At 44.2% G+C, this 24,558-nt stretch overlaps 1 protein-coding gene across 6 annotated transcripts in view; it reads right to left on the bottom strand.

The window, feature by feature from the left end:
- Positions 1 to 24,558, bottom strand: part of alkal1 (ALK and LTK ligand 1) — a 119,903-nt gene that overhangs the window by 39,376 nt on the left and 55,969 nt on the right. The window lies entirely within an intron of this gene.

The following is a 24,558-nucleotide window of genomic DNA, read 5'->3' as shown; positions in this document are numbered from 1 at the left end:
GGGGTCGGGGTTAAGGGCAGCCCTGCCCCTGAGGCGACTTGTGAGGAGGCAGGGCAAACGCAGTCCAGCCGTTGAGGTGATTTGGGTGGGGGTGGGGGAGCAAGTGCAGCCCTGCCATTGAGGTGACCGGCAAGAGCAGTCCAGGCGTTGAGGCGACTTGTGGAGGGGGTGGGGGGGGCAAGGGCCCGTTGGGCATAGCGCACAAGCATTCAGGGTGGGGGGTAAAGTGGGTGAGGGAAATGGCCACACATTGGGGAAACCTGTATAAAGTGACCATTCCTCTGCAACTGAGACAGTTCAGGTGCAGCCACATTGATATGATTGGGATCGTGCTTCTAGTTTATCTGCCCACTCAAGCAATGCGGAGGCATCAAAGTGCCACCAAGTGCTCCAACGATTTTAACCCCTCCCATCCATGCCCCCACCCCACCCACCCACCCCACCCGCAGAGCAGTTGGATGACTATGCAAGTTGTACAATCTCCTTGCTAAAGTTGGCCATGGAGCAGTCACTGCTGGAGACGCTCACAGCCCCTTGCAACATCAGCATCCTGATTTAGACCAGTCTCCCCCATGGCTCAAGCTAACAGTGCAGCCTTGCAGTGTGGGTTAGGAGAATACCTGTGCCTGAGTACAGCATGCAGTCCAATGGGCAAAGCTGCCGCCAATCAGTTGGGTGGACTGCAGCAGAGGTGGTGGGGTTTTGGGCAGCCATGCAGTGCACTAACCTCAGGCCATCCAAGTGGTGGCCAGCACTCTCTGGGGAGCATTATGGGGCCTTCACACTTAACCAGGACAGGTTCTTAGAACACCCATGCTAACCACGCATCTCTCTTCCATCTTGCAGCGGGAGCACATCAGGATCATGGAGCCTGGTGAACTAGCTGTATGCCTGATGGCCTACAGAGAGTGAAGATGACCGAGGAGAGAGCGACTGAGGCTCCTGGCTGCGCAGAGCCAGGAGCAGCAACCTCTTAAGGAGTGATGGCTAGGGCTCCTACACATGTGACCAAAGAGCCACAGCGAGCCGTCACTGGTTGGCGCCTAGCGACAACCAGGGTCTCTAGACGATGCCTGTCATTCCGCAGATGACCGAGAACCAGTATCACTGAAGACTCTGCATGTCTGGGGAACAGGTCGGACACATCTACCAGCTACTGCAGGGTTTGGTGGTACGGGGCATGGAGGGCATCCACTGCCAATGGCCGTGAAAGTGACCGTGGCAATCAATTTCTATGCAACTATGGCATGAGCAATGGAGTTCAGCCCATGCAGCAGAACAGGAGCGAAGTCCTGGGCCAAGGTCTCCATGGCAGCTGCCATCCTATTAGTGTTGACCTCAGTGCGTTGGCTTGCCAGCGCTATCACCTTAGACTGAAGGCAAACAGAATCCTCCATCATGTCTTGCAATCGGAGGAGTGTTGTGGACATACCTTCCTGATGTTTCTGAGCTTGCCTTTGCAGCTCCAGCAACTGTGACATGACCAAGTCCACCGGCTTGTCACCTGACTCGGACTCAGCAAAGCTTTGGCCTCCAGCAGTCCTCCGAGTGCCAGAAACCTGTGAAGTCCCTGCCTCCACCTGCTGTGGATCAGACGGTGCAATGTGCTCACCAGATTGTGATCCCGGGGCTATTCTAAAGCTAGGTCCCACGGAGCTGTGTGACTCTGCGCAGGTGGAGGGTGTGGGTGAGTGCTGCTATGGGACTTCAGGGAGGGTGCCTTCAGATTCCTCTTCAGAGGTTTCTTCAGGGCTTGATTAGAAGCCCAGGATCCTGGACTCTGTTGGCTGTTTGGCAGATGTGCCTGCGAAAGCAGGGGGAGATAATTAGTGCATGGCAGTGGCCTGTCAGCAGTCTGATGGATGTTGCACTGCTGGACCCTCATTTGGTAGAGCACCGCCGACCTCACCTTCACCACAGACCAGTCCTGGTATCGCCAGCCAGCTGGATGGCTCTGTTTTCGAGGTCTGTGAGGACCTTGATTTCAGGCATTCCACCACTGGTCTGTGACTTCTCCCTCTTGTTGTATGCCAGCGTGTCCTCATAAGTAGAAATGGAGAGACTATAAGCAGGATGCACGCCAGGCCAGATGATAAGTATGCCTGGCCTGTTTGGGTGGTAAGTGGTACCAAGGACGTGATGAGGATAATGACGGAGAGTGTGAGAGAGTGAATAGTGATTTCCCTTGAACCAGCAGTGAGTGAGGGCCTGTGGATGTGTGATGGGTTTGTGAGTCTGTGAGTTGAGAGTGATGAGAAAAGTGACTTAACATGGTGGCACTGGGTGGCTGTACACTTTTGAAGGGCGTTGGCACTGACCACCACTGCCACCGCCTCCCATGCCAGGTTAGTGCTGTTGCTGCCCGTCCTGCGGCCAGAGCAGGGCTAGAGGACATCCCAGTGGGCCTCCACGGCATCTAAAAAGCGCACGAGGGATGGGTCGTTGAACCTGGGACTGCAGTCTTCTTCAGTTTCAGGGCCATGTCTTCTATGCAGAAGTGGTGGTCTGGAAGCACTGAGATGTATGCTTGCAGCTGGACTTTAAATATGGCACTCAGCATGATGTAGTGATAGGGTAATGGCTGACGGGCAAATGAGAGATCGCCCGCCACATAAACAGCATGTTTCCTCGGAAAGCATAAATATTGTGGCGGGTTAGAGATGATGCGGCGTGAAAACATGCCATTGCGGCTGGGGGGGTAAAACGTCATTTTACCCGCCCACTACCACACAGTGCAAATCTGAGACGATTCTGCCCTATATTTTTATAATATACATATCTCACTCTGGCTAATCCATCAAACTATTTTTTAATAACTTGACAAAGGCTTTAAACTGACTGAAGCCACGACTGGCTATGAATCACATAAGGAATTTCTGGCCTTCCAAACAGCAGCACCCTCATTATCTCTAAAGAGGCGCTAATGCCCCTGTGACTGCAGCGATCAAGGAATTGTACAAAGACCATTTGCATTTCTAAAGCGATCTGTCTGCAAGGACAAAGGACCCTGAAACCTCTTTCAAGAATCCAGACCAGGAATGTACATCTTTTGGCCAAACCAAGAATGTACATCTTTTGGCCAAACCAAGGTGAAGAAGTGGAAGTCATGTCACATGACACTCTCCCCAAACTGCTAGAACCTGTAATATTGCCTTGCGGAGCCGAGAAAGGGCATACTGCTATTTTCTATCTACTAGGCAACAGCAGAAAAGGGCTTTGTCCAGGTTTTTTAATACCTGGCTTCCCACCTACACTGTTTCATGTTGGAACTTCCTAACTTCTGTACCCGGGCCTACAAGAGTAATTCATCTCTAGGTGCCTCTCCCATTGCGGAAGTCAGCGCTGCTGGAAAAGTGGATTATCCTGCGTCAGCTTCAGCTTGCTAACCTCTGTGAAGGAATACACCATTGGACTTTTGATTCTGGACTCTAGACTTATGTGAAACATTCATTCTTATTCTGTCTGTGATATTTTCCCTGTACCTTTTTCTTTCTCTTATCCCTCTATTATTGTATGAATGTACTGGAGTCTACGTAGCAACACTCCCTCCCATGTTTTGAGTCTGTGTAAAAATAAACTAACCCTTTTTGTTCATCCTATCTCAAGTTTGCTGTGGGGCTATTAACAGAGAATTGAATCACACCAAAACTGAAGAGTTGGGAAAATACGTCACTACATATAAAAGGGGGAAATCAAACATCAAAAAGTCCTAAAAACAAAAAACTACTGCGGATGCTGGAAATCCAAAACAAAAATAGAATTACCTGGAAAAACTCAGCAGGTCTGGCAGCATCGGTGGAGAAGAAAAGAGTCGACGCTTTGAATCCTCATGACCCTTCGGGTCGTGAGGACTCGAAGCGTCGACTCTTTTCTTCTCCACCGATGCTGCCAGACCTGCTGAGTTTTTCCAGGTAATTCTGTTTTTGTTATCAAAAAGTCCTTTCTGTTTATGGATGGGTGGTGAGAGGAGAAATCAGGGCTGTTTAAATTAAAACCGACTCCTGTCTGTAATAGTACAAGCATGGAGCTTTTTCCATCCTAGGTCTTACCACATCTCTGGCCAACACCACATTGACCCTAGGTCTAGGTCATGTGCCTTCTTAAATCACTGTGTGGATGGCACTGTATTCAGTCCCACGTTAACCCTGTATGTACCAGAGTCTTCTACTACAATAAGAACAAACATAAACTTGTCCTCGGGCCTTAACTGCAAATTTGGGATGAGCTGCAGACACTTCACAGCCAGTTGACACAACAAGAAAAACACTATTTAGGGCCAGTGCCAGCAGTAAGTCCTGTGACGAGGATTCGAGCAGGCTCTGGCTTTTAAGACAATTGTGACAGCCTGTAGAGTCAGGGGGAGCTATCATAGAGTGGCCGCAAGAACCAGTGAGGAATCCTGAGCTCAGCAGGACCATCACCTGTCTCATTCATTGATGACTCATTTAGAAAAAGGTCCTTCAGCTGTCCTAGGCCCCTCATTAGCATCTCAGAAGGCTTAATGCCTTGTTTTAGGCATACACTAGGAAGGCCAGTAAAAAAGGACTCCTCATGAACTTAGCAGTGGAACCAACGCCTGTGAAGTTTGGGCACGGCTGTCCCACTGCTAAATTTTCAAGCTTTGCACCCATTTATACTTGAGAAATAAGCACAGTCTGTACCAGCTGCTAGTTAAATGTCTAAAAATACATGATTTTTTTCAGACAACAGGCAGGAACACAACGTTATTTTTCCCTAGCAACTTTGTGGTTATATTAGAATGATGGGTATATATTTTTAGAAAGAATTATATTCCTTTATGCCTTGCATTTTGTTTTATTTTTCACAGGAACACGTTCCTTGTGAGCTACATTTAATAATACAAGATTCATAAGGACAGATGCAGCTGGCACTAAGGCTTAGATTAATCTGGTTATCTACTCACACAAAGCCGCTGGGATGCATTTAGTGCAATTCTTCAGCATAAAACAGCTACATTACAGCAACTGGATATGTAGTAGGATACAGACTGACCTATTACTAAGTCCCAAGTTCCAGATGAACTCAGACTGTCGAACTGAAAGTCCCCACTGTGTGCTGGCTTTAAGATTTCTGTGTTGAATGAGTTTGGGAGTCTCAATCCAATTGCTAGTGACACAAATGCCTCTGATTACACACTGAACTGTCAATTTCATTCTTTCCTGAGTTGACTTTGAGGCAGATTGCTGGGGGCCTTTAGTCTCCTTGTTATAGCAGGGGTGTAAATGGTTGATGATAACCCTGGGTGGCCAAAAGGAAGTACTTACATTTCTCAGCCTTAAATTTATATTAAAAAGAAATCTTTAAAGGCAGCTCATCAAAATTCTTCATGTGATTTTTTTTTAAACATATTATCCATTGGCGATTCCATCTAGGTTTTGGTTCAGGAATGCTCCATCTGCCAGGAAGGTAAAAAGACATTCCAGGAAGCGGGAGCTTAGAATTTGAGCATGACTGCTCCATAAAATTGGCTCCCTTACTTCTTTAATCAGGACGGTAGCATTATCACAGCCATAAATATAACTCAGAAAGCAGACTTCATTTTATTTCCTTTTGGGATATAGGCAACAGTGGGAAGGCAACATTGATTTAAAAAAAGACTCCCGCTATCTGAACACTAATTTATTAAACAACAATTTGGACCTAATTTAAGACAGATTTTGTGGCCCAGATTTCTATGTAATGAGAAATTGAACAGAGAAAGAGGTTTTGCAGAGTTTTCCTGCCCTCACAGTTACACAGAGATCTACTTCCATAGACAGTTGGAGATATACTGAGACTACTGCTTCTCAGTGTGATGACACAACCATCCAATCTGCCGTGGAGAGGACATGGAGAAAGATTCAGAGCTTGAACACTTCTTTAAAAATATTTCCTTAGGATGTGGGTGTCACTGCCAATGTCATCATTTATTGCCTATCCCTAATTGCTCTTGAGAAGGTGGTGGTGAGCTATCATCTTCAACTGGTGTGGTCCATATAGCTTTGATACATCCACAGTGCTGTTAGTAAGGGAGCTCAGGCTTTACACCCAGGAGCAGTGAAGGAACAGTGATCTAAGTGAGGACGGTGTGTGGCTCAGAGGGGAACCTGCAGGTGGTGGTGTTCCCATACATTTCCTGCCTTTGTCCTTCTATAGATGGTGGTTTGGAAGGTCTATCAAGGCAGCCTCGGTGAGTTGCTGAGGCACATCTTGTAGATGGTACACACTGCTGCCACTGTGCGTCAGTGGTGGGGCTAGTGAATGTTTAAGGTGGTGGATGGAATGCCGATTAAGCTGTCTGATTTGTCTTGGATGGTGTCACTGTTCTTGAGTGATTTTGGAACTGCACATCCAGGCAAGTGGAGAGTATCACACTTTGACTTGTGATGTAGATGGTGGACAGGCGTAGGGGAGTCAGAAGGTGAGCTCTTCTGCTTAGCCACAGTATTTATCTGGCTGGGCCATTTAAGTTTCTGATCAATGATAACCCCCATAATTGGGGATTCAGCAATGGTAATGCCATTAAATGTCAAGTGGAGATGGTTAGATTCTCTCTTATTGGAGATGGTCATTGCCTGGTACTTGTGCAGCTTGAAAGTTATGTGCCACTTATCAGCCAAAGCCTGAATGTTCTCCAAGTCTGGCTGTATTAGAGCATGGACTGCTTCAGCATCTGAGGAGTTGAGAATGGTAATGAACACTGTCCAATCATCAGTGAACATCCCCACTTCTGACCTTATGTTGGAGGGAATGTCATTGGCAAATACTTGTGTCAATCTGTCTCTGTGCTTTTTGAATTGTAGGATTATGGGTTTAAGTTTCCATCAAGGGCCTGACACTCATGCGCACGATAGAGAAAATATACCATGTAACATTAAGTTGAAACCCTGCCTGTCCTGTTGAACTAATTCAGTGAATGTTAAATATTCAAAGGCACTATTTATCTTGTCAAAGTTTACAGGTCAGAAAAGACAGAGATTTGATCCCCACAGACCATCCTGGAAAATCCATTGTTAGATCAATACGTGACATCACCAGGCCCTGGCCTAGTTTCTGGCCATTCTGGCTTATTCCGATTGCAGTTATATTGTAAGTATACTGGAGTAGTCACAGATTGTCAGGGTCCAACTAAATTGACTACTTTTCCCATGGGTTCTTGTGAAAATTTGCTTTGCGCGATATGGCTACTACGTTTGTCTGCGTAACAACAGTCCTAGCATCTCCATAACAGAAGGATAAGCCATCTTAGACTGTACTGCCTCCTACATGCAGACATTTAAACATGTCCCCAAACCAATAGAAAGCCTCACTTGTGGGTGGGGCCATTCCAATCTGCTGCCACAAGGCCAGTTTTTTTTAAGCTAATGCCTATAAATGATTATTGGTTATTGATGGCCTTACCCACTATTGATTCATATTTATTTTAGAATGGTATTGAAAAGCTATACTTTAGCCACTAATGTGGCACAAGTGATTCACTATGCTGGTTGGTCATCACTGAGACCTATAAATACAACATTTGTTAACCCTTTTTTCTTGACAAGAGTAGTATTCTGGCAAACATTTCTCCCTCAACAAACACCATCAAAATCAGGTAACTGGCCATCTATCTCAGTACTATGAGTACAATCTTGCTATGTATAGAATAGTGGTTGTGTTAGAGTCATAGAATATTGTCAAAGTAAACTTTGCCTATGCCAAATCAATGTAGAGCTATCCAATTAATACACTCCCCCGCTACATATTTTCCTTTTAAGTAGTTATCCAATTCCCTCCTGAAAGTTGCTATTGAATCTAATTTTATCACCCTTTCAGGTGCTGCATTCCAGGTCACAACAACTCGCTCTGCAAAATATGTTTTCTCATGTCGCCTCTGGTTCTTTTGCCAATTCCTTCCAATCTCTGTCCTTTGGTCATTGATTCATCTGCCACTGAAAATTATGTGTCCTTAGTTACTCTATTAAAGCCATTCATAATTCTAAACAATGCTATCAAATCTCTGTGGCTAAGTTGGCAGCACTCTTGCATTGAGTCAGAATGTTGTGGGTTTGGGTCCCACTCTATGACTTGAGCACTGAAATCAAGGCTGACATGAGTGCAATACTGAGGGAGTTCTGCTGGACATGCTGTCTTTTGGATAAGATATTAAACCAAGGCCCCATCTGCGCTCTCGGGTGGACAGAAATACCCCATGGCATTAATTCAAGAGAAGGGTTATCTCTGGTGTCTTGACCAACATTTATCCCCCATTCAACATCACTGGAACAGATTATTGGGCATTACCAAACTGAGTTTTTTGGAGCTTGTGGTGTAAATTGGCTACTGCATTTACTACATTATAAAAGTGATTGTATTTCACTGGCTGTAAAATGCTTCGAGACATCCTGTGATCATGAAAGGTGCTATACAAATGCAAGTTTTCTTTTCTCTTAAGGAGAACTCCAGCAGCATCTCCAATCTCTTCACAACTGAACTCCCTGATCCATAATACTATTCTAGCAAATATTTCACCCTTTATAAGGCTTTAAATCATTCCTAATGTGTGGTGCCTAGAGTGAACATGATATTCCAGCTGAGGCCTAATCAGTGTTTTATAAAGATTTAGCACAATTTCATTGCTTTTCTATTCTATTCCTCTATTAATAAAGCTAAGGATCCACTTTAATGGCCTTTTCAATTTGTCCTGCCATCTTCAAAGATTTGTGTACATATAGACTCTCTCTGTCCTTACAAACGTATCACATAGTTTATTCTTCCTCCAAAATGTATCACTTCACAATTCTCTTCACTAAATTACATCTGTCACGTGTCAACCCATTTTACCAATCTATATCCTGAGTCCTGTTGCTACCCTTCTTGCTGTTTATGCCATTTCTGAGTTCTGTGTCATCTGTAAACTTTGAAATTAAATCCTGTACACCCGAGTCCAGGTTATTAATATATATTAAATAGTATTGCAGTACACTAAAGTATACGTTCCTCCAATCTGCAAACTCATCATTCACCATTACTCTCTGCTTTCCACCCTTCAGTTAATTTGTAAATACCATTTAATCATATGAGCTTTAATTTTACTAACAAGTCTCTTATGCAGTACTTTGTCAAATGCCTTTGCAAATTCCATATACACTATCCTCTCTGTTACTTCATCAAAGAATTCAGTCAAAATAGTGAAACACAATTTGTTTCCAAAAAATCCATGCTGACTTTCATTTTTTTTGCTCATACTTTCCAAAATGTTAATTAATTTTGTCCCAGATAATTGTTTTCAAAAGTTTCATCGCCATCATGTTAGGTTGACAGGCCTGTGGATGGCACATTTATCCTTCTGCCCTTTTTTAATAGGGGTGTAATATTTGCAATCCTCCAGTCCGCTGGCACAATCCTCACATCTCCACGGTTTCCACCCTTACTTCCCTCAGTTGGGGTCTCCGATGCATACCGAATGACTTATCTACTTTGATGACCTTGCCAACCTTTAAGTTTGTCCTCAGTAGTCAAGGTGCAGTCTAAGGTAATAGTGTTTCCCTAATTAGCAACAGTTTCATGATCACAGAATAGTTGCCATGAGGAAGATCATTTTGCCCATTAAATTCATCCATCCAGGGAGACCCTAAAGATTTCATTGCAACATCCGATTGTTTCTTCAATGTTTTCACAGTTTTCACTTCTACTGTTTTCTTTGACATTGCGTTCCCATGTCTTAATTTAAAGTAGTATGCTGTCAAAGCAACCAACCCATACTTGCAAAACTCAGAACATAACAGGCCTTAAATTACGTGGAGTGGCAATCAGAATCGGATAGCTCCTCCACGCCTAGTTACTTACCTTAAAATGAAGCCACACCTTTCTTGCCCGACCTTTCAACTCAGGCCAAGTGAGAAAGGTGCAGTGCAGAGGGTTCCGAGGCCTTGTGTTGAGGGCAGCTGAGTCAGAGGTAAGGAAGCCACGCCCTCTTTTTTACGGCACAAGCTGCCATAAAGCATGTGAGTTTAAAGGTGCAGCCACTTTGAGAAGCCAGGGAGAAGGTAAGCTTGTAAGGTAAGTGGGTAGGATGCTAGATGTGGTCGGGTAGTGAGTGAGGGAGTGGAGGTGGTCAGTGGAGGGGGCATGGTCACGTGGTCAGTGGGGGATGGGGTTGGGTGGTCAGTTGGAGGATGGTCAGTGGAGGGGGTGTGGTCAGTGGGGGGAATGGTGGTCAGTGGCAGGGTGGTCAGTAGGGAAGGTCCAGGTGGTCAGTGAGAAGGGGTCAAGGCAGTTGGGTTGTGAAAGGGTGTAATCAGGGGTTGGGGAGGGCAGTTGGGATGTGGGGAGGGTAGTCTGTGGGGTGTGGAGATTTTCGGGGGGTGGGGATGACTGTCAGGGTGGTGGGAGATAGTTGGGTGTTGGAGAGGGCGGTCAGGTCGCGGGGGTATTGTTGGGGAGGTAGAAATGTAGTCAGTAATTGGGGAAGGAAGTCAGGGGGTTGGGGAGGGAGTCAGGGAGTGGGGATTGCAGTCAGGTGTGGGGGGCGTATTCGGAGGTTGGGCAGGGCAGTCGGGTGTGTGGAAATGTAGTCGGGGCTGGGGAGGACAGTCAAGGGGTGGTGTAGTCGGGGATGAGGAGAGCAGTTGCGGGGGTATTTGGGGGGTCCCGTGGTGGTTGAGGGGCAGTCCGATGGAGGCTCGGCATGTCAGTACTACAATTACCCAGAAATTCAACGTTGTTTTAATTCTTCTAACTTTTTCTGGGTAACTGTCACCGTAAGACAGTCAGAACCTTCCGAAGTTTGCGATTTATATTGTAGTTTTGGATGGTTCCCATTGCAGGACAATTGCCCAGCAGAAGGTTGAACTTAAGAAAAACTTAAGCAAAAAACTGCAGATGCAGGAAATCTGAAACATAAACAGAAAATGCTGGAAAAACTCAGCAGGTCTAGCAGCATCTGTGGAGAGAGAATGCATCTGTATGACCCTTCTTCAGAGCTGAAGAGAAGTGGAAATGTGATTAAATTTATACTGTTTAAGGGGGGTGGGGCAGGTGGGGCTGGAAAGAAGGCCAGCAATAAGTGGGGGCAAAGGAGGGATTGACAAAGATGTAATGAACTGAAGAACAAAGGGAGTGTTGATGGTAGTGGTTAGTGCTAAAAGAAGGTGCTAATAGTGGCATAAAGGTAAGAAAGCAGAATGTGATTATAGCAGGGGTAGCAGTGTGTGAAAGGACAACGTGGAACAACTAACAGATGGCCCTGTGAGGGATGGGATGGGGGGGAGGGGGCAGTGGTTGGGATAAAAAGGGGATAAAACCACAGATAAATGAATACAAATAAAAATAAGTGGATAAAAATAAAAATGAATGTACAAAAAAGGGGATTAAAAAAGGGGGTGAGGATGGAGGAGAGAGTTCATGGTCTGAAGTTGTTGAACTCAATGTTAAGTCCAGAGGCTGTAAAGTGCCTATTCGGAAGATGAGGTGCTGTTCCTCCAGTTTGTGTTGGGCTTCACTGGAACATTGCAGCAGGCCAAGGACGGACATGTGGGCATGAGAGCAGGGTGGAGTGTTGAAATGGCAAGTGACTGGAAGGTCTGAGTCATGCTTGCGGACAGACCGAAGATGTTCCGTAAAGTGGTCACCCAGTCTGCGTTTGGTCTCTGCAATGTAGAGGACGCCGCATTGGGAGCATTGGGAGTAGACCAAATTGAAGGAGGGGCAAATGAAGTGCTGCTTCACCTGAAATGAGTGTTTGGGCCCTTGGACGGTGAGGAGGGAGGATGTAAAGGGGCAGATGTTGCACCTTCTGTGATTGCATGGGAAGGTGCGATGGGAAGGGGATGAGGTGTTGGGGGTGATGGACCAGGGTGTACTGGAGTGACTGGTCCATACAGAATGCTGAAGCGGGGTTGAGGAGAAGACGTGTTTGGTCGTGGCAACATGCATCCAACATCCAACACAAAAAAATGGGTGTGTCTTAAACTCCCATGCATCTTTACAGGTCAGAGGCTAGGAACCCTGTGACAAGTAACTTTCCTCCTGACTCCCCAAAGACTGTCCACCATCTACAAGGCACAAGTCAGGAGCCTGATGGAATGCTCACCACTTGCCTATGGAGATGACTGCATCTCCAACAACACTCGAGAAGCTTGACACCATCCAGGACAAAGCAGCCAACTTGATTGGTACCCCATCCACAAACATTCACTCCCTTCACCACGGACGCACAGCGGCAGCAATATGTACCATCTACAAGATGCACTGCAAGAACTCACCAAGCCTCCTGAGACAGCACCTTCCAAACCCATGACCGCAACCATCTAGAAGGGTAAGGGCAGCAGATACATGGGAATACCACCACCTGCAAGTTCCCCTCCAAGCCACTCACCATGCTTGGAAATATATCATCGTTCCTTCAGTGTCACTGGGTCAAAATCCTCCCTATATAACAGCACTGTGGGTGTACCCACACCACATGGACTGCAGCGGTTCAAGAATGCAGCTCACCACCACCTTCCCAAGGGCAATTAGGGATGGGCAATGAATGTTGACCCGGCCAGTGAAGCCCACATCTTGTGAATGAATTTTTTAAAAGTACAGCCCATATTACCCGCTTGGTCTCTTGCACCCAGTTATAATGTACCATTTGTGAGGTGAAAAATTGAGACCGGCTATTAATGTAAGTATTGCATGTGGTGGCTGGGAATGGGTTCGATTTTCACACCGAGAATAAACGAAAACATGAGCCAGGATTTTACGTCCCATCTCACCCGGCAGGATATTACAATCCCACCAAACTGAATTGAGATTTAAATGACTTTCTGCATCCACAGGGGGGAGACATGCCGCAGCAGCGCCGTAAAATCCTGGCCATGAAGTTTGAGGGCAGAAAAATTGGACTGACTTATACACCGCAATTTACAGTAACAGATTTTCCATGAGATTTTACATATTTGCAGGGCTAACAAGATGTCCTTACAAACCATGTAGTAGGAAAATAACAGGATTTACTTTTCTTCAAAATTTATAGATGCACAATTAGAAGTGCCAAGTGGATGATCCATCTCGGCCTCCTCCTCAGGTCCCCAGCATCACAGATGCCAGTCTTCAGCCAATTTGATTCACTCCATGTGTTATCAAGAAACGGCTGAAGGCACTGGATACTGCAAAGACATTGAGCTCTGACAACACTCCAACAATAATATTAAAGACTTGTGCTCCAGAACTAGCTGTGGCCCTAGCCAAGCTGTTCTAGTACAGATACAACACTGGCATCTACCCAGCAATGTGACAAACTGCCCAGTTATGTCCTGTACACAAAAAACAGGACAAATCCAACCCAGCCAACTACCACTCCATCAGTCTACTCTCAATCATCAGCAAAGTAATGGGAGGTGTCATCAGCAGTGCTATCAAGCAGCACGTACTCAGCAATAACCTAGGCACTGATGTTCAGTTTGGGTTCTGCCAGGGCCAGTCAGCTCCTCACCTCATTGCAGCCTTGGTTCAAACAAAAGAGCTGAACTTTAAAGGTGAGGTGAGAGTGATTACACTTGGCATCAAGGCAGCGTTTGACCGAGTGTGGCACCAAGGAGCCCTAGCAAAACTGGAGTCAATGGGAATTGGGAGAAAACTATTCATTGGTTGGAGTCATACCTAATTTAGAGAAAGATGGTTGCAGTTGTTGGAGGTCAATCATCTCAGTCCCAGGACATCATTGCAGGAGTTCCTCAAGGTATTGTCCTAGGCCCTACCATCTTCAGCTGCTTCATCAATGACCTTCCTTCCATCATAAGGTCAGGAGTGGGGATGATTATTGCAAAGTGTTCAGCACCATTCGCGACTCCTCAGATACTGAAGCAGTCCTTGTCCATATGCTGCAAGACCTGGACAACATTCAGGCTTGGGCTGATCAGTGGCACACAAGTGCCGGGCATTGGCCATCTCAACAAGGAAGAATCCAAACATCTCCCCATAACATTCAATGGCATTACCATTGCTGAATCCCCCAGTATCAACATCCTAGGGATTATCATTGACCAGAAACTGAACTGGGCTAGTCATAGCAATACTGTGGCTAAAAGAGCAGGTCAGAGGCAGGGAATTCTATGAAGAGTAACTCACCTCCTGACTCCCCATATACAAGGCACAAGTCAGGAGTGTGATAGAATAGTCTCCTCTTGCTTGGACGAGTTAATGAGTTTAAGTGAGCGGGCAAAGATCTGGCAAATGGAGTATTATGTGGACAAATGTGAAATTGTCCATTTTGGCAGGAAGAATAAAAAAGGAGCATATTATCTAAATGGTGAGAGGTTGCAGAGCTGAGATTCAGAGGGACCTGAAGAGGGTGTCCTAGTGCATGAATCACAAAAAAGTAGTTTGTAGGTACAGCAAGTAATTAGGGAAGCTAATTGAATGGTATCATTTATTATGAATGGAATTGATTATAAAAGTAAGGAGATTATGCTTCAGTTATACAGAGCACTGGTGAAACTACATCTGGAGTGCTGTGTACAGTATTGGTCTCCTTATTTAAGGAAGGATATAAAAACATTAGAAGCAGTTCAGAGAAGGTTTCCTAGACTAATACCAGAAATGGGCAGGTTGTCTTATAAGGAAAGGGTGAACATGTTAGGCTTGTATCCATTGGGGTTTAAAAGATTAAGAGGCAACTTGATTGAATCCTTTAAGACCCTGAGGGGTCTTCACAAAGTGGATGTGAAGAGGATGTTTCCTCTTGTGGGAGAAAATACGACTCAGGGTCATGGTTTAAAAATAAGGGATGAGGAGAATTTTTTTCCTTTCAGAGGCCGTGAGTCTTTGGAACTTTCTTCCTCAAAAGGCAGTGGAAGCAGAGTCGTTGAATATTTTTAAGGCAGAGCTAGATAGCTTCTTGATAAACAAGGGAGTGAAAGATTATCAGGGATAGGTGGTAATGTGGAGTTGAGGTTATAATCAGATCAATCATGATCTTATTGAATGGCGGAGCAAGCTCGAGGGGTCAAGTGGCTGGATCCTGCTCCTAATTTGTATGTTCATACGTTCGTATGAGGGCAACTCCGACAACAGTGAAGAGGCACAACACCATCCAGGACAAAGCAACTCATTTGATTGGCACCCCATCCATTTACTTAAACATCTACAAGATTCACTGTAGCAACTCACCAAGGCTCCTTCAACAGCAACTTCCAAATCCATGATCCTTGTCCAAGAAGGACAAGGCCAGCAGATGCATGGGGCCACCGCCACTTGCAAGTTCCCTTCCAAGCCACATAGCATCCTGACTTGGAAATATATTGCCGTTCCTTCACTGTCGCTGTGGGTGCACCTGCACCACTTGGACTGCAGCAGTTCAAGAAGGCGACTCACTTTCTCAAGGGCAATTAGAGATGGGCAGTAAAAATGCTGACCTAACTAGAGATGCCCACATCCCATGAAAATGGAACAATTTTTTTTTTTAAATCACTTCAGCATGCAGTTTCTGTTTGTTCAAATTAACTTTCCATTGTTGGGTTTTTGAGTCAGTTTTTTCCCATTAAAAATTTTTGGATGCAACTTTGGTCAAATATTTTTGATGCAAAAGATCCTTAGAGGCGACCAATTGGGGTCATAAACTGAAACCTCTGTTTATCCTCCGTGTGATGTAAGACACCCTCTTGGCAAAGGATTTGAAGCCACTGCTAGAGAGAGCCATCTGGGTGCTTGTCAAACAGCTGATTGCGATTTAAATGCTTTTAGCACTCGTTCCAGAGGCTATGTGGTATTTTTGTCCCTAATGCTTGCCCTCTCAGCATTCAGCTGTTTAGGAGTCATCAGAGCATTGATGTTAATTTCGAGCGGTATTTAAAGGGACATTCGTCATTTCATGGTCATTGTCGTGGGAGCTGTGAAATGAACCCATGAAACACATTGGGAGACTTTCCAGAACACTTTATCAAGGCGTCACCAACACCGGAACAACATTTACACCGGCCAATATCTGAGATTGAATAAAATGAGTAAATGCTGTACCTGTTGGAAATCTTACAGGAGTGACCAGGACAAAGGAAGTGCTTGGTCATCTTCATCTTTCTCAGGGTCCCCTCTGGACTGGACAAGGAATGAGAGGAGAACAAGAAGCTTGCATCTAATTGGCCCAAGTGCTAAACCCGCAAGTTTGTGATTTATCACCTCCAGGCAATTTCAATTTATGGCAATCAGCAATTAGGCACAAAACTGAGTGGAAACCCCTTGGAGGGTATCGTTGCAGCTGTGTAGGCTACCATTTGTGGCCACAGCCTCCTCTTTGGGCCATGGAGCCTCTGGCTCTGACTCCCAATGCTGCTGCTGGAAGATTGCCTCCATGAGGCTGGTGACTTCCCCACGCGACGGGGGTGGGGAGCGTGTAATATGTCTTTAAGGGATAGCCACATGCCATCACTGAAAGGGAAGTGTGTCACGTGATCCAGTCTCAGTTTCACTTTTGCCTGTGAGCAGAACACAGCACAGAACTAATGTCTTCAAGCTTTCTATCCATGTACATGTGTTCTCAAGTGCCTAGTTTAAATAAATGAACCCACAACATGTTTACACAATCCCTTAAGATTGATTGATGCCTTTATATCATTATAAAAGCACACCCTGGTGTTCAGTGGTGGTCAAACAGTGTGATAGCAAGATTAACCAGGTACAACATGGTGAACAGCTTTAGATCATGCTACATGGATGAGATGGCCTGTGACGTTCTGCTCAGACTGCAATGGAGTCACAGCATTGGAGAGTGTTGAAATCATAGCATGGTGACTGCACAGAAAAGCTTTGAAGACATAGGCTAGGATAGTGCTTAAGTAAAGAACTGGTAAGCAGATGGATGCTTCATGGATGATTGCAGCACATAGCCTGTCAGTTCAATGAGTGGGGCAGTCTATGAGGGGACCCAGCACCTTGTTAGCTCAGTCGAGAAAGGGCAAGTCACCAGGGTGTGGGCTGAATCAATAGTGAGCAAAGGGGAGTCAAACAAAAAGAAAGCAAACATAAAAATCAGACCAGAGAAGGCTACGATTATAATGGGTGGCTTCGGGAGTTGCTGAACAATAAACTTAAAAAATCAAGGAGGAAGGTCAAAGGGATATTGTCAAAGTATTGACAAAATTCCCCAGTTTGAATGCAGCCGGCCTACTATCTGAATTCAAAATGTTTAAGCAGTGTACAGAGCTGTTTTCTTGATTTAGATGTGTCTGAACCAGACAAGCGATCCATAAAAATTTGCCTAGCAATTGGGAATGAAGGTATGCACAGGCTAACATGTCCGGATTACCAGCAGAAGAGCTAAAGGGTCCCCAGAAGTTATGGAGTATATTGGAAGGCTGGTTCAGTGTCAGGTTAAACTTCCGTTTTCATCGACTAGAGTTCATGTCATTTCGACAAAAGCCGACAGAATCCATAGACCACTTCATCAGCAGATGCAGAGGAAAGGGTATCTTATGGTGGTTTTTCAAAAGCAGAACTAGCAGACAGAATTGTTGAGTTGGTGATCGCATCCACTCCCATAGAAGCATTCCAGAAAGATGTGGTAGACAAACCCAAAATGTATAGCATTGAAGAGCTACTCGAGGGATGTACACAAGTATGAAGCGATGCTCGCAGGGTGTTGAAGCTTACAGGTCCTACCTACAACCCCAATTGTTGACGCATTCTCTAGAACACCCAAACCCAGAAATCCATGTGGGAGGTGTGGCCTTCTGCATGCACCAAGGAAATGCACAGCTTTCTATCAATTCTGTAGGGGATGTGGCAGAAAGGGCCATTGGCAGCAGCAGTGCACTAGAGCAAAGGCTGATGTAGCTACAAACAGCTGTGCACTGACCCAAACAGACTGTACACAATGGGTACTTTCAAGCAATAAGAATGGCCATCTAGCATGCTGTCAAAAACATATAAATGAGGTGGCTGACAAACTGGAAAATGACGTTGAGACGGAGAGCGATGCGCACATTTCTCATCGCCAATCTCGTGAAAAACATAGACACCATCACATTATCCTAAGTGTTTGCCAATATTTAAATTAGCTACCCTAAGAAAGTTAGTAACTACTCGTTATTGGCCAAGATTGACACAGGAGCAAGATTCTATATATCCACAGACTTGGAAGATCATGGTGAAGCCTACTATTGCACAACTTTCAATATACAATAGTTCACTTATTCCATGTGTCACTGATGTTCTACATCATGGAGACTAAAAGCCCAGCAATTGTAGGATTGTAGGTCTACCAGCATGCCATGAGCTCACACTAGTGACCATCTATGCAATCAGTCAGATTTCATATGGCAGATAAACCTCAGAAATTACACCAACCGCCTCAGTTCATTGAAATATCCAGAATGTTTTGACAAAATTGACAGTTTCAAGGAAGCTGCAAAATCACACTTGCAGGAGATTGCAAGTCTGTCAATTGATCTAGTACATTTTGTGCAATGCAAATGCCAGCAGCTACAAGAAGAAGTGGCAAAAGATTTCATACTACAGAAACTGGAAAACCATCCCATTGATATTTTCTAAGTGTCCTGCTATCACATCCTTTATAATAGATTCTAACATTTTTCCTACTACTGAGGGGTGCAAGGATAAAGGTGGCAGCTACAGGCCAGTCAATTTGACCTCAGTGGCAGGGAAACCTTTGGAAACTATAATAGGGGATTAAAACAATAATCACTTAGACAAGCTCAAGATAATTAAGGAAAGCCAGTATAGACTCATCAAGGAAAAATCGTGTTTAACTAACTTGCTGAAGTTTTTTGAGGAGGTAACAGAGGTGATTGATAAAGGAAACACTTTTGATGTGGTGTATATGGATTTTCAAAAGGCACTTGACACAGCGCATTTGATACAAGTCAACAGACTTGTGAGCAAAATTCTAGGTCATGGAATAAAAGGAAAAGTAGGCACTTGGATAAGAAATTGGCTGAATGACAGGAAACAGAAAGTAGTGACAAATGGTTGTTTTTCAGATTGGAGGAAAGTTTGTAATCGAGTTCCTCAGGGGTCAGTGTTGGGACCCTTGCTCTTCCTGATATATATTAATGACATGGACTGTGGTGTACAGGGCATGATTTAAAATTTGCAGATGATACGAAGATTGGAAATGTTGTCAACTATGGTGGGGATAGTCTTGAACTTCAAAAGGACATAGACATGTTGGTGGATTGGAAAGACAAGTGGCAGATGAAGTTCAATGCATAGAAGTGTAAGGTGATTTGTTTGGTATGAAAGATATGGTGAGACCGTATAAAATAAAGGGAGAGCCTCTAAAGGAAGTGCAGGAACAGAGGGACCTTGGTGTATAAGTACATAGGTCATTGAAGATGGCAGGGCATATTGAGAGAGCAGTTAATAAAGCATATAGTATCCTAGGCTTTATTAATAGGGGCATTGAGTACAAGAGTAAGGAAGTCATGTTGAACTTGTGTAAGACACTAGTTAGGCCTCAGCTGGAGTACTGCATCCAGTTCTGGGCACAATACTTGAGGAAGAATGTGAAGGCATTGGAGAGAGTACAGAGGAGATTCACAAGAATGATTCCTGGAATAAATAACTGTAGCTTTGAAGATGGATTGGAGAGGTTGGGACTGTTTTCCTTGGAGAAAAGAAGGCTGAGATGAGACTTGATAGAAGTATTCAAGATCTTGAGGGGTATGGACAGGGTAAATAGTGAGAAACTGTTCCCACTCAAGAGAACATCAAGAACTAGAGGGCACAGATTCAAAATAATTGGAAAAAGGAGTAAGTGTGATGTGAGGAAAAAAATTTTCATCCAGGTGTTCGGAGTCTGAAACAAACTTCCTGAAAGGGTAGTGGAGGTAGGATCGATCATGGTATTCAAAAGGGAATTGGATTGCTACCTGAAAAGTGAGAATGTGCAAGGTTACAGGGATAAGGCAGGGGAGTGGGACTAGGTGGAATGCTCTTTCAGAGTCCCAATGCAAATTCGACAGGCCAAATTGCCTCCTCTGCATTGTATAAAGATACTGTGATACTCTGATGTCAGGCTTACAGCTCTGCAGTTCCCCATTTCCTCTCTCCCTCCTTTCTTAAATAGTGGGGTTACATTCGCTACCTTTCAATCTGCAGAAACCGTTCCAAAATCTGTAGAATTTTGGAAAATGGCCACCAAGGCATCCACTATCTCTACAAGTAACTTTTTCAACACTCTGCGATGTAGATCATCAGGTCCAGGAGATTTATCAATTTTTAGTCACATTAATTTCTTCAGTACGACTTTTTACTAATACTAATTTCATTCAGTTCCTCATTCTCACTAGTCCCTTGGTTCACTAGTACTCCTGGGAGGTTTTAGTATCTTCCCCCCTGAAGGCAGAGACAAAGGGAAGGATTTTACATCCCGTGGGCAGGTGCATGCCCAACCCAATCGGGCGGAAAATAGCATGCGATATTTTGGTTGGCGGGCATGCGCAAGAGTCGGGAATTAAGAGGCCTATTAAGGCCATTAATCAATTAATTGAAAGCTATTTTTCGCTGCCTATCCAACCTCATGGCCAGGCGGCCTTTGGATTTTTTAGGAAACCTCAACCACGGGTGGGATGAGGTTTCCAACATTAATTTTAAAAAATAAAAATGTTTTGACATAATTTCTAATATGTTTATCTTCATGTGAGTGAGCCCAATGTGGGGACATGTTTTTTACATTTTCAGAATCCTTATTTTGATTTTAATGTTCTTCAGCTCCCTGAGGCAGCTCCCTACCTTCAGGGAGCTTTCAGTGTGTGCTCCCCCGCGCGTGCGCAGACTTTTGTGTTCACACTCCTCTCGCTCCCACCCAGACAGCGCTAAGCTTCTCAGCATGCCTTTCATGCTGGCTGTCCGTTAATTGGCCAGCCAGCATGAAATTGCAGTCAGGGGCCGATTGCACACAGCGGACGGTTTCCCAGCTGCTCCCAGGCCTGCCCACTGCGCCCACCCAACGACCCGAAAATTCTGCCCAAAGTGTTTGTTTAGTTTTCCTGCCATTTCCTTGTTCCCCATTATAAATTCTACTGTCTCTGCCTGTAATGGACCCTTATTTGTATTTGATGATCTTTTCCTTTTCACATGCCTATTGAAGGCTTTACAGTCGGTTTTTATGTTTCTCGCTAGTTTATTTTCATATTTTGTTTTCTATTTATTTTTCAGTTTCCTGATCCTCCTTTACTGAATATCAAAATGTTCCCAATCTTCAGGCTTACTACTTTTTTTGGCAGCCTTATAAGCCTCTTCCTTTGATCTAATACAATCTTTAACTTCTCTTATTAGCCATGGTTGGATCACCTTCCCTGCTGGTTTTTTATGTAGCTCAAATTAATGTATATTGGTTGTAAACATGTATTAATTCTTTAAATACTAGCCATTGCCTGTTTACCATTATATGGATTTTGATGTCCTCCGTGATATACTATATTACCCTTGTTACATGCACCTTTAATTTCCTGATTAAACCATGCCCTGTATTACCACTACTAGCCTATAAACAATTCCAACCAATATTTGCTGCCCATTGCTGTTTCTTAGCTCCACCCAAACTGCTTCTACAGTTTGATCTTCTGATCTAAGATCCTCTCTCACCAACATTCTGATCTCATCCAACAATGCTAAGCCACCTTCTTTTCCTTTTTGCCTATCCTTATCCATCCGGAAGATGTCAGGCTGCCCTGGTGATGGTACTCCCACAATGATAACATGTTTCACAGCAATTGCTTGTCGCAGAGGTGTGCTTGACAATTTCAAAAGACATTAAATATGTGGAGCCGCAGCACCTGCATAACATTGGTAAATCAGTCAAGTTTGTACAATAATCTAGCAATTTTCATAGCCATTTTCCTCCTGCTGGACCACAAATTGCCAGATACAGCAACAACTTGTATTGGTGGGATGTGAAGGGCTGTAATCCCAGCAGTTATGTCCGAATCACATCTGCCAGTGCCTTCCATTTCTGACTCAATCAGAATTTGCAAGGTTAGTGGGAAAGCAGCTCACTTGCACAGGGTAGGAGGACAAATGTACCACTTTTCCTTTGCATTTATCTGTAGCATATGCCAAAAATATTTATGACGGCTCACCCTTGGGATTTTACTCAGGACATCTGACCCTGCTACCATTGTAATCAGCCCCCGAGCCAAGGGGGTTGCACAGGATGTTTTTTTTTTAATATGTTTTCCCCTGTGTGGGTTCAGTCTGCTTTCCTGGATGATAATTCAGTACTTCTGCACTCTGAATAGGGGGCTATGACTGCAAAGAGCATCAGCTGAAGAGGGGACTACAACAATATACCGCAACTCTCTTATTTGTATTCCATGGAAGCAGGGTTCCTGATGGGAATAGAAGAATATGGAATTGCCCCTTGTATTAATTCCTATTTTAAATTTGTGGGACATTATCGGGGGTGAAATTCAACTTTGGCATTGGCACTAACAAGCAGGGTGGATTGAAGGCACTGAAAAGGTAAAGGATGGAGCATAATGGGTAGTCAATGTACTAACAGCTATTTTCATGCAACCTGTCAAAGCTGAATTCCACCCTCCTATGGTTTGTGCACCATACATATCTTAACTTGCCTTCAAAACAAGGCAGATTTTCTCAGAGAAATTATTTTCAATAATTCTTCAAAAATTTGGGAAATATGGCAGACATGTAGTGAATTGAGTTGACTCTTTGAATATATTACTGAAGTATTTTTACTGTTGGATAATAACCCTAACACATGACAATACTGCCCTATGTTAGAAATGTAATATAAAATTGCAAATCTGTAACCTACTTACATTACTGTGCTGCCTCTATCTTTTATTAGCTGTTGAAAAAGGTATCAGATTAGAATGCTACACAAGGTTTGTTCATGTTTGCTTTATATGACATGTATTTTAGGTATGAATATCCAATCATTGGAGTATGCACATAGCTGGGTCAATCCATTCTAATTCACTGCATATGCAGCTTAAAAATCAACAAGAATTATGGAATCATGGAGCGCAGAGGGAGGTCATTCATTCAGTCCATCTTGTCTCTTTCAAAAGCTAGAATTTACATTAAACGCATAATGTTTTTAACCATGGTAAGAAGATAAAGGAATGAACATTTTTCTACTTTCTGTGCCTTATGTCATTATGTCAACAGTTCAAAAGAGTACCTAAAACACTTCGGGATGTCCTGAGGCGTGCAATGTGTTATATGAATGCAAGTCTTTCTTTCCTTTTTCAGCTACAAATTCACACATTGATGAGTCACAAGGAAGATTACAGAAGGAGGTGATTTTTCAGATACTGACCTATTAATCTGCCAAAGAAGAAATGGCCAATTGGGCATGTAATCACTATAACCATGTGTAAAGAGGTGGCAATGGTGCTTGAGTGCCACCTTTCAATCCCCAAACTAATCTCACTTGGTAGGGATAACAAGAGAAGAAAGATTTTCACTTTTTTGCTTTGACATCATGGGAACCACTCACTGCATAAATGGAATGACATGTTTGTTCACAATACACTATGGTGCAATGTCTCTCTGACACTTCCTCCTGTTTAGATCTCTTCTTGCATAAAGCCTCTTGCAAATCCAAGCTCTCATATTACAGGGTCCTTCCCCAACTATCTGCTTCCGGACACATCACCTGTCTGGTGACACCTGAGAGATTCCCTTCAGCTGCTTACTTTCATTTTCTGCTATTAACATTGCTCCACCAGAAACTGGAGAGACCAACCACCAGTAGGCACTTCCCAGAAATGAAGGAACTGACAGATTTAGAGGTCCAAGCTATGCAATTCCTAGGGACCCAACAATTTTGGTTCTTGACAATAGCAAACTTGGTGGGCTGGTGCCAGCTCTAGGTGCTTGAATGGAGCAAAACCTACAGTGCTTTATTGAACTTCAGGTTACCTTTATCTCATCACTCTCTCTGGGTGCTACATAATAAGAATTACTTCACTTCTTTCACGAGTGGAACATCACATAGGGAGAGAGGCAAAAGAAGAGGAAAATGAGGAGGACCACGATGGGGATGTTTGATTTGTGCTAGGTAAGGGTATCAAGAGTCAAGGCAGGGTGAAATACATATCCGCCATGATTTAATTGAATGGTGGAGCAAACTTGATGGGCTGAATGGCCTACTCCTGTTTCTATGATGTTGAGGAAGCAAACGTCCTTACACCTTGCTACATGATAATGGCCACGATGCCAATGATGATATGAAGAAAAGGATGAGGATGACCATCCCATTTCTTGTTCCTCTGCTGTTCCAGTTTTGTCTCCCATTAATTTAATTTCTTTTCTGACCACCTGATGTGTCCCTTGCATCAACTCAGACTGTCACTGGGAGGATTTAGATAGCAGGGATAAGTATATTACATCAGCTGATTCACTGAGCATGAAGGAGCTGGGAGAACAAGATGTGGATGTGAAAGTGGTCATTCCTTAGCAGAGAGTGTAGAGATACCTGCCTTAAACTGAGAAGGCAGTGAGCTCAAATCTCATGGGGCCTTCTAAAGGGGTGCATATTTGACAAACATCAGAACTATGCTCAGTTACTAACATGGATTTTGATTAGGTCAACTGGCCTTGCATATG

This window comes from Cetorhinus maximus, chromosome 4 (genome assembly GCF_964194155.1).
Source record: "Cetorhinus maximus chromosome 4, sCetMax3.hap1.1, whole genome shotgun sequence".
Lineage (NCBI taxonomy): Eukaryota > Metazoa > Chordata > Chondrichthyes > Lamniformes > Cetorhinidae > Cetorhinus > Cetorhinus maximus.
Note: the sequence above shows the minus strand (reverse complement) of the source record. Positions and strands in the feature narration are given on the sequence as shown.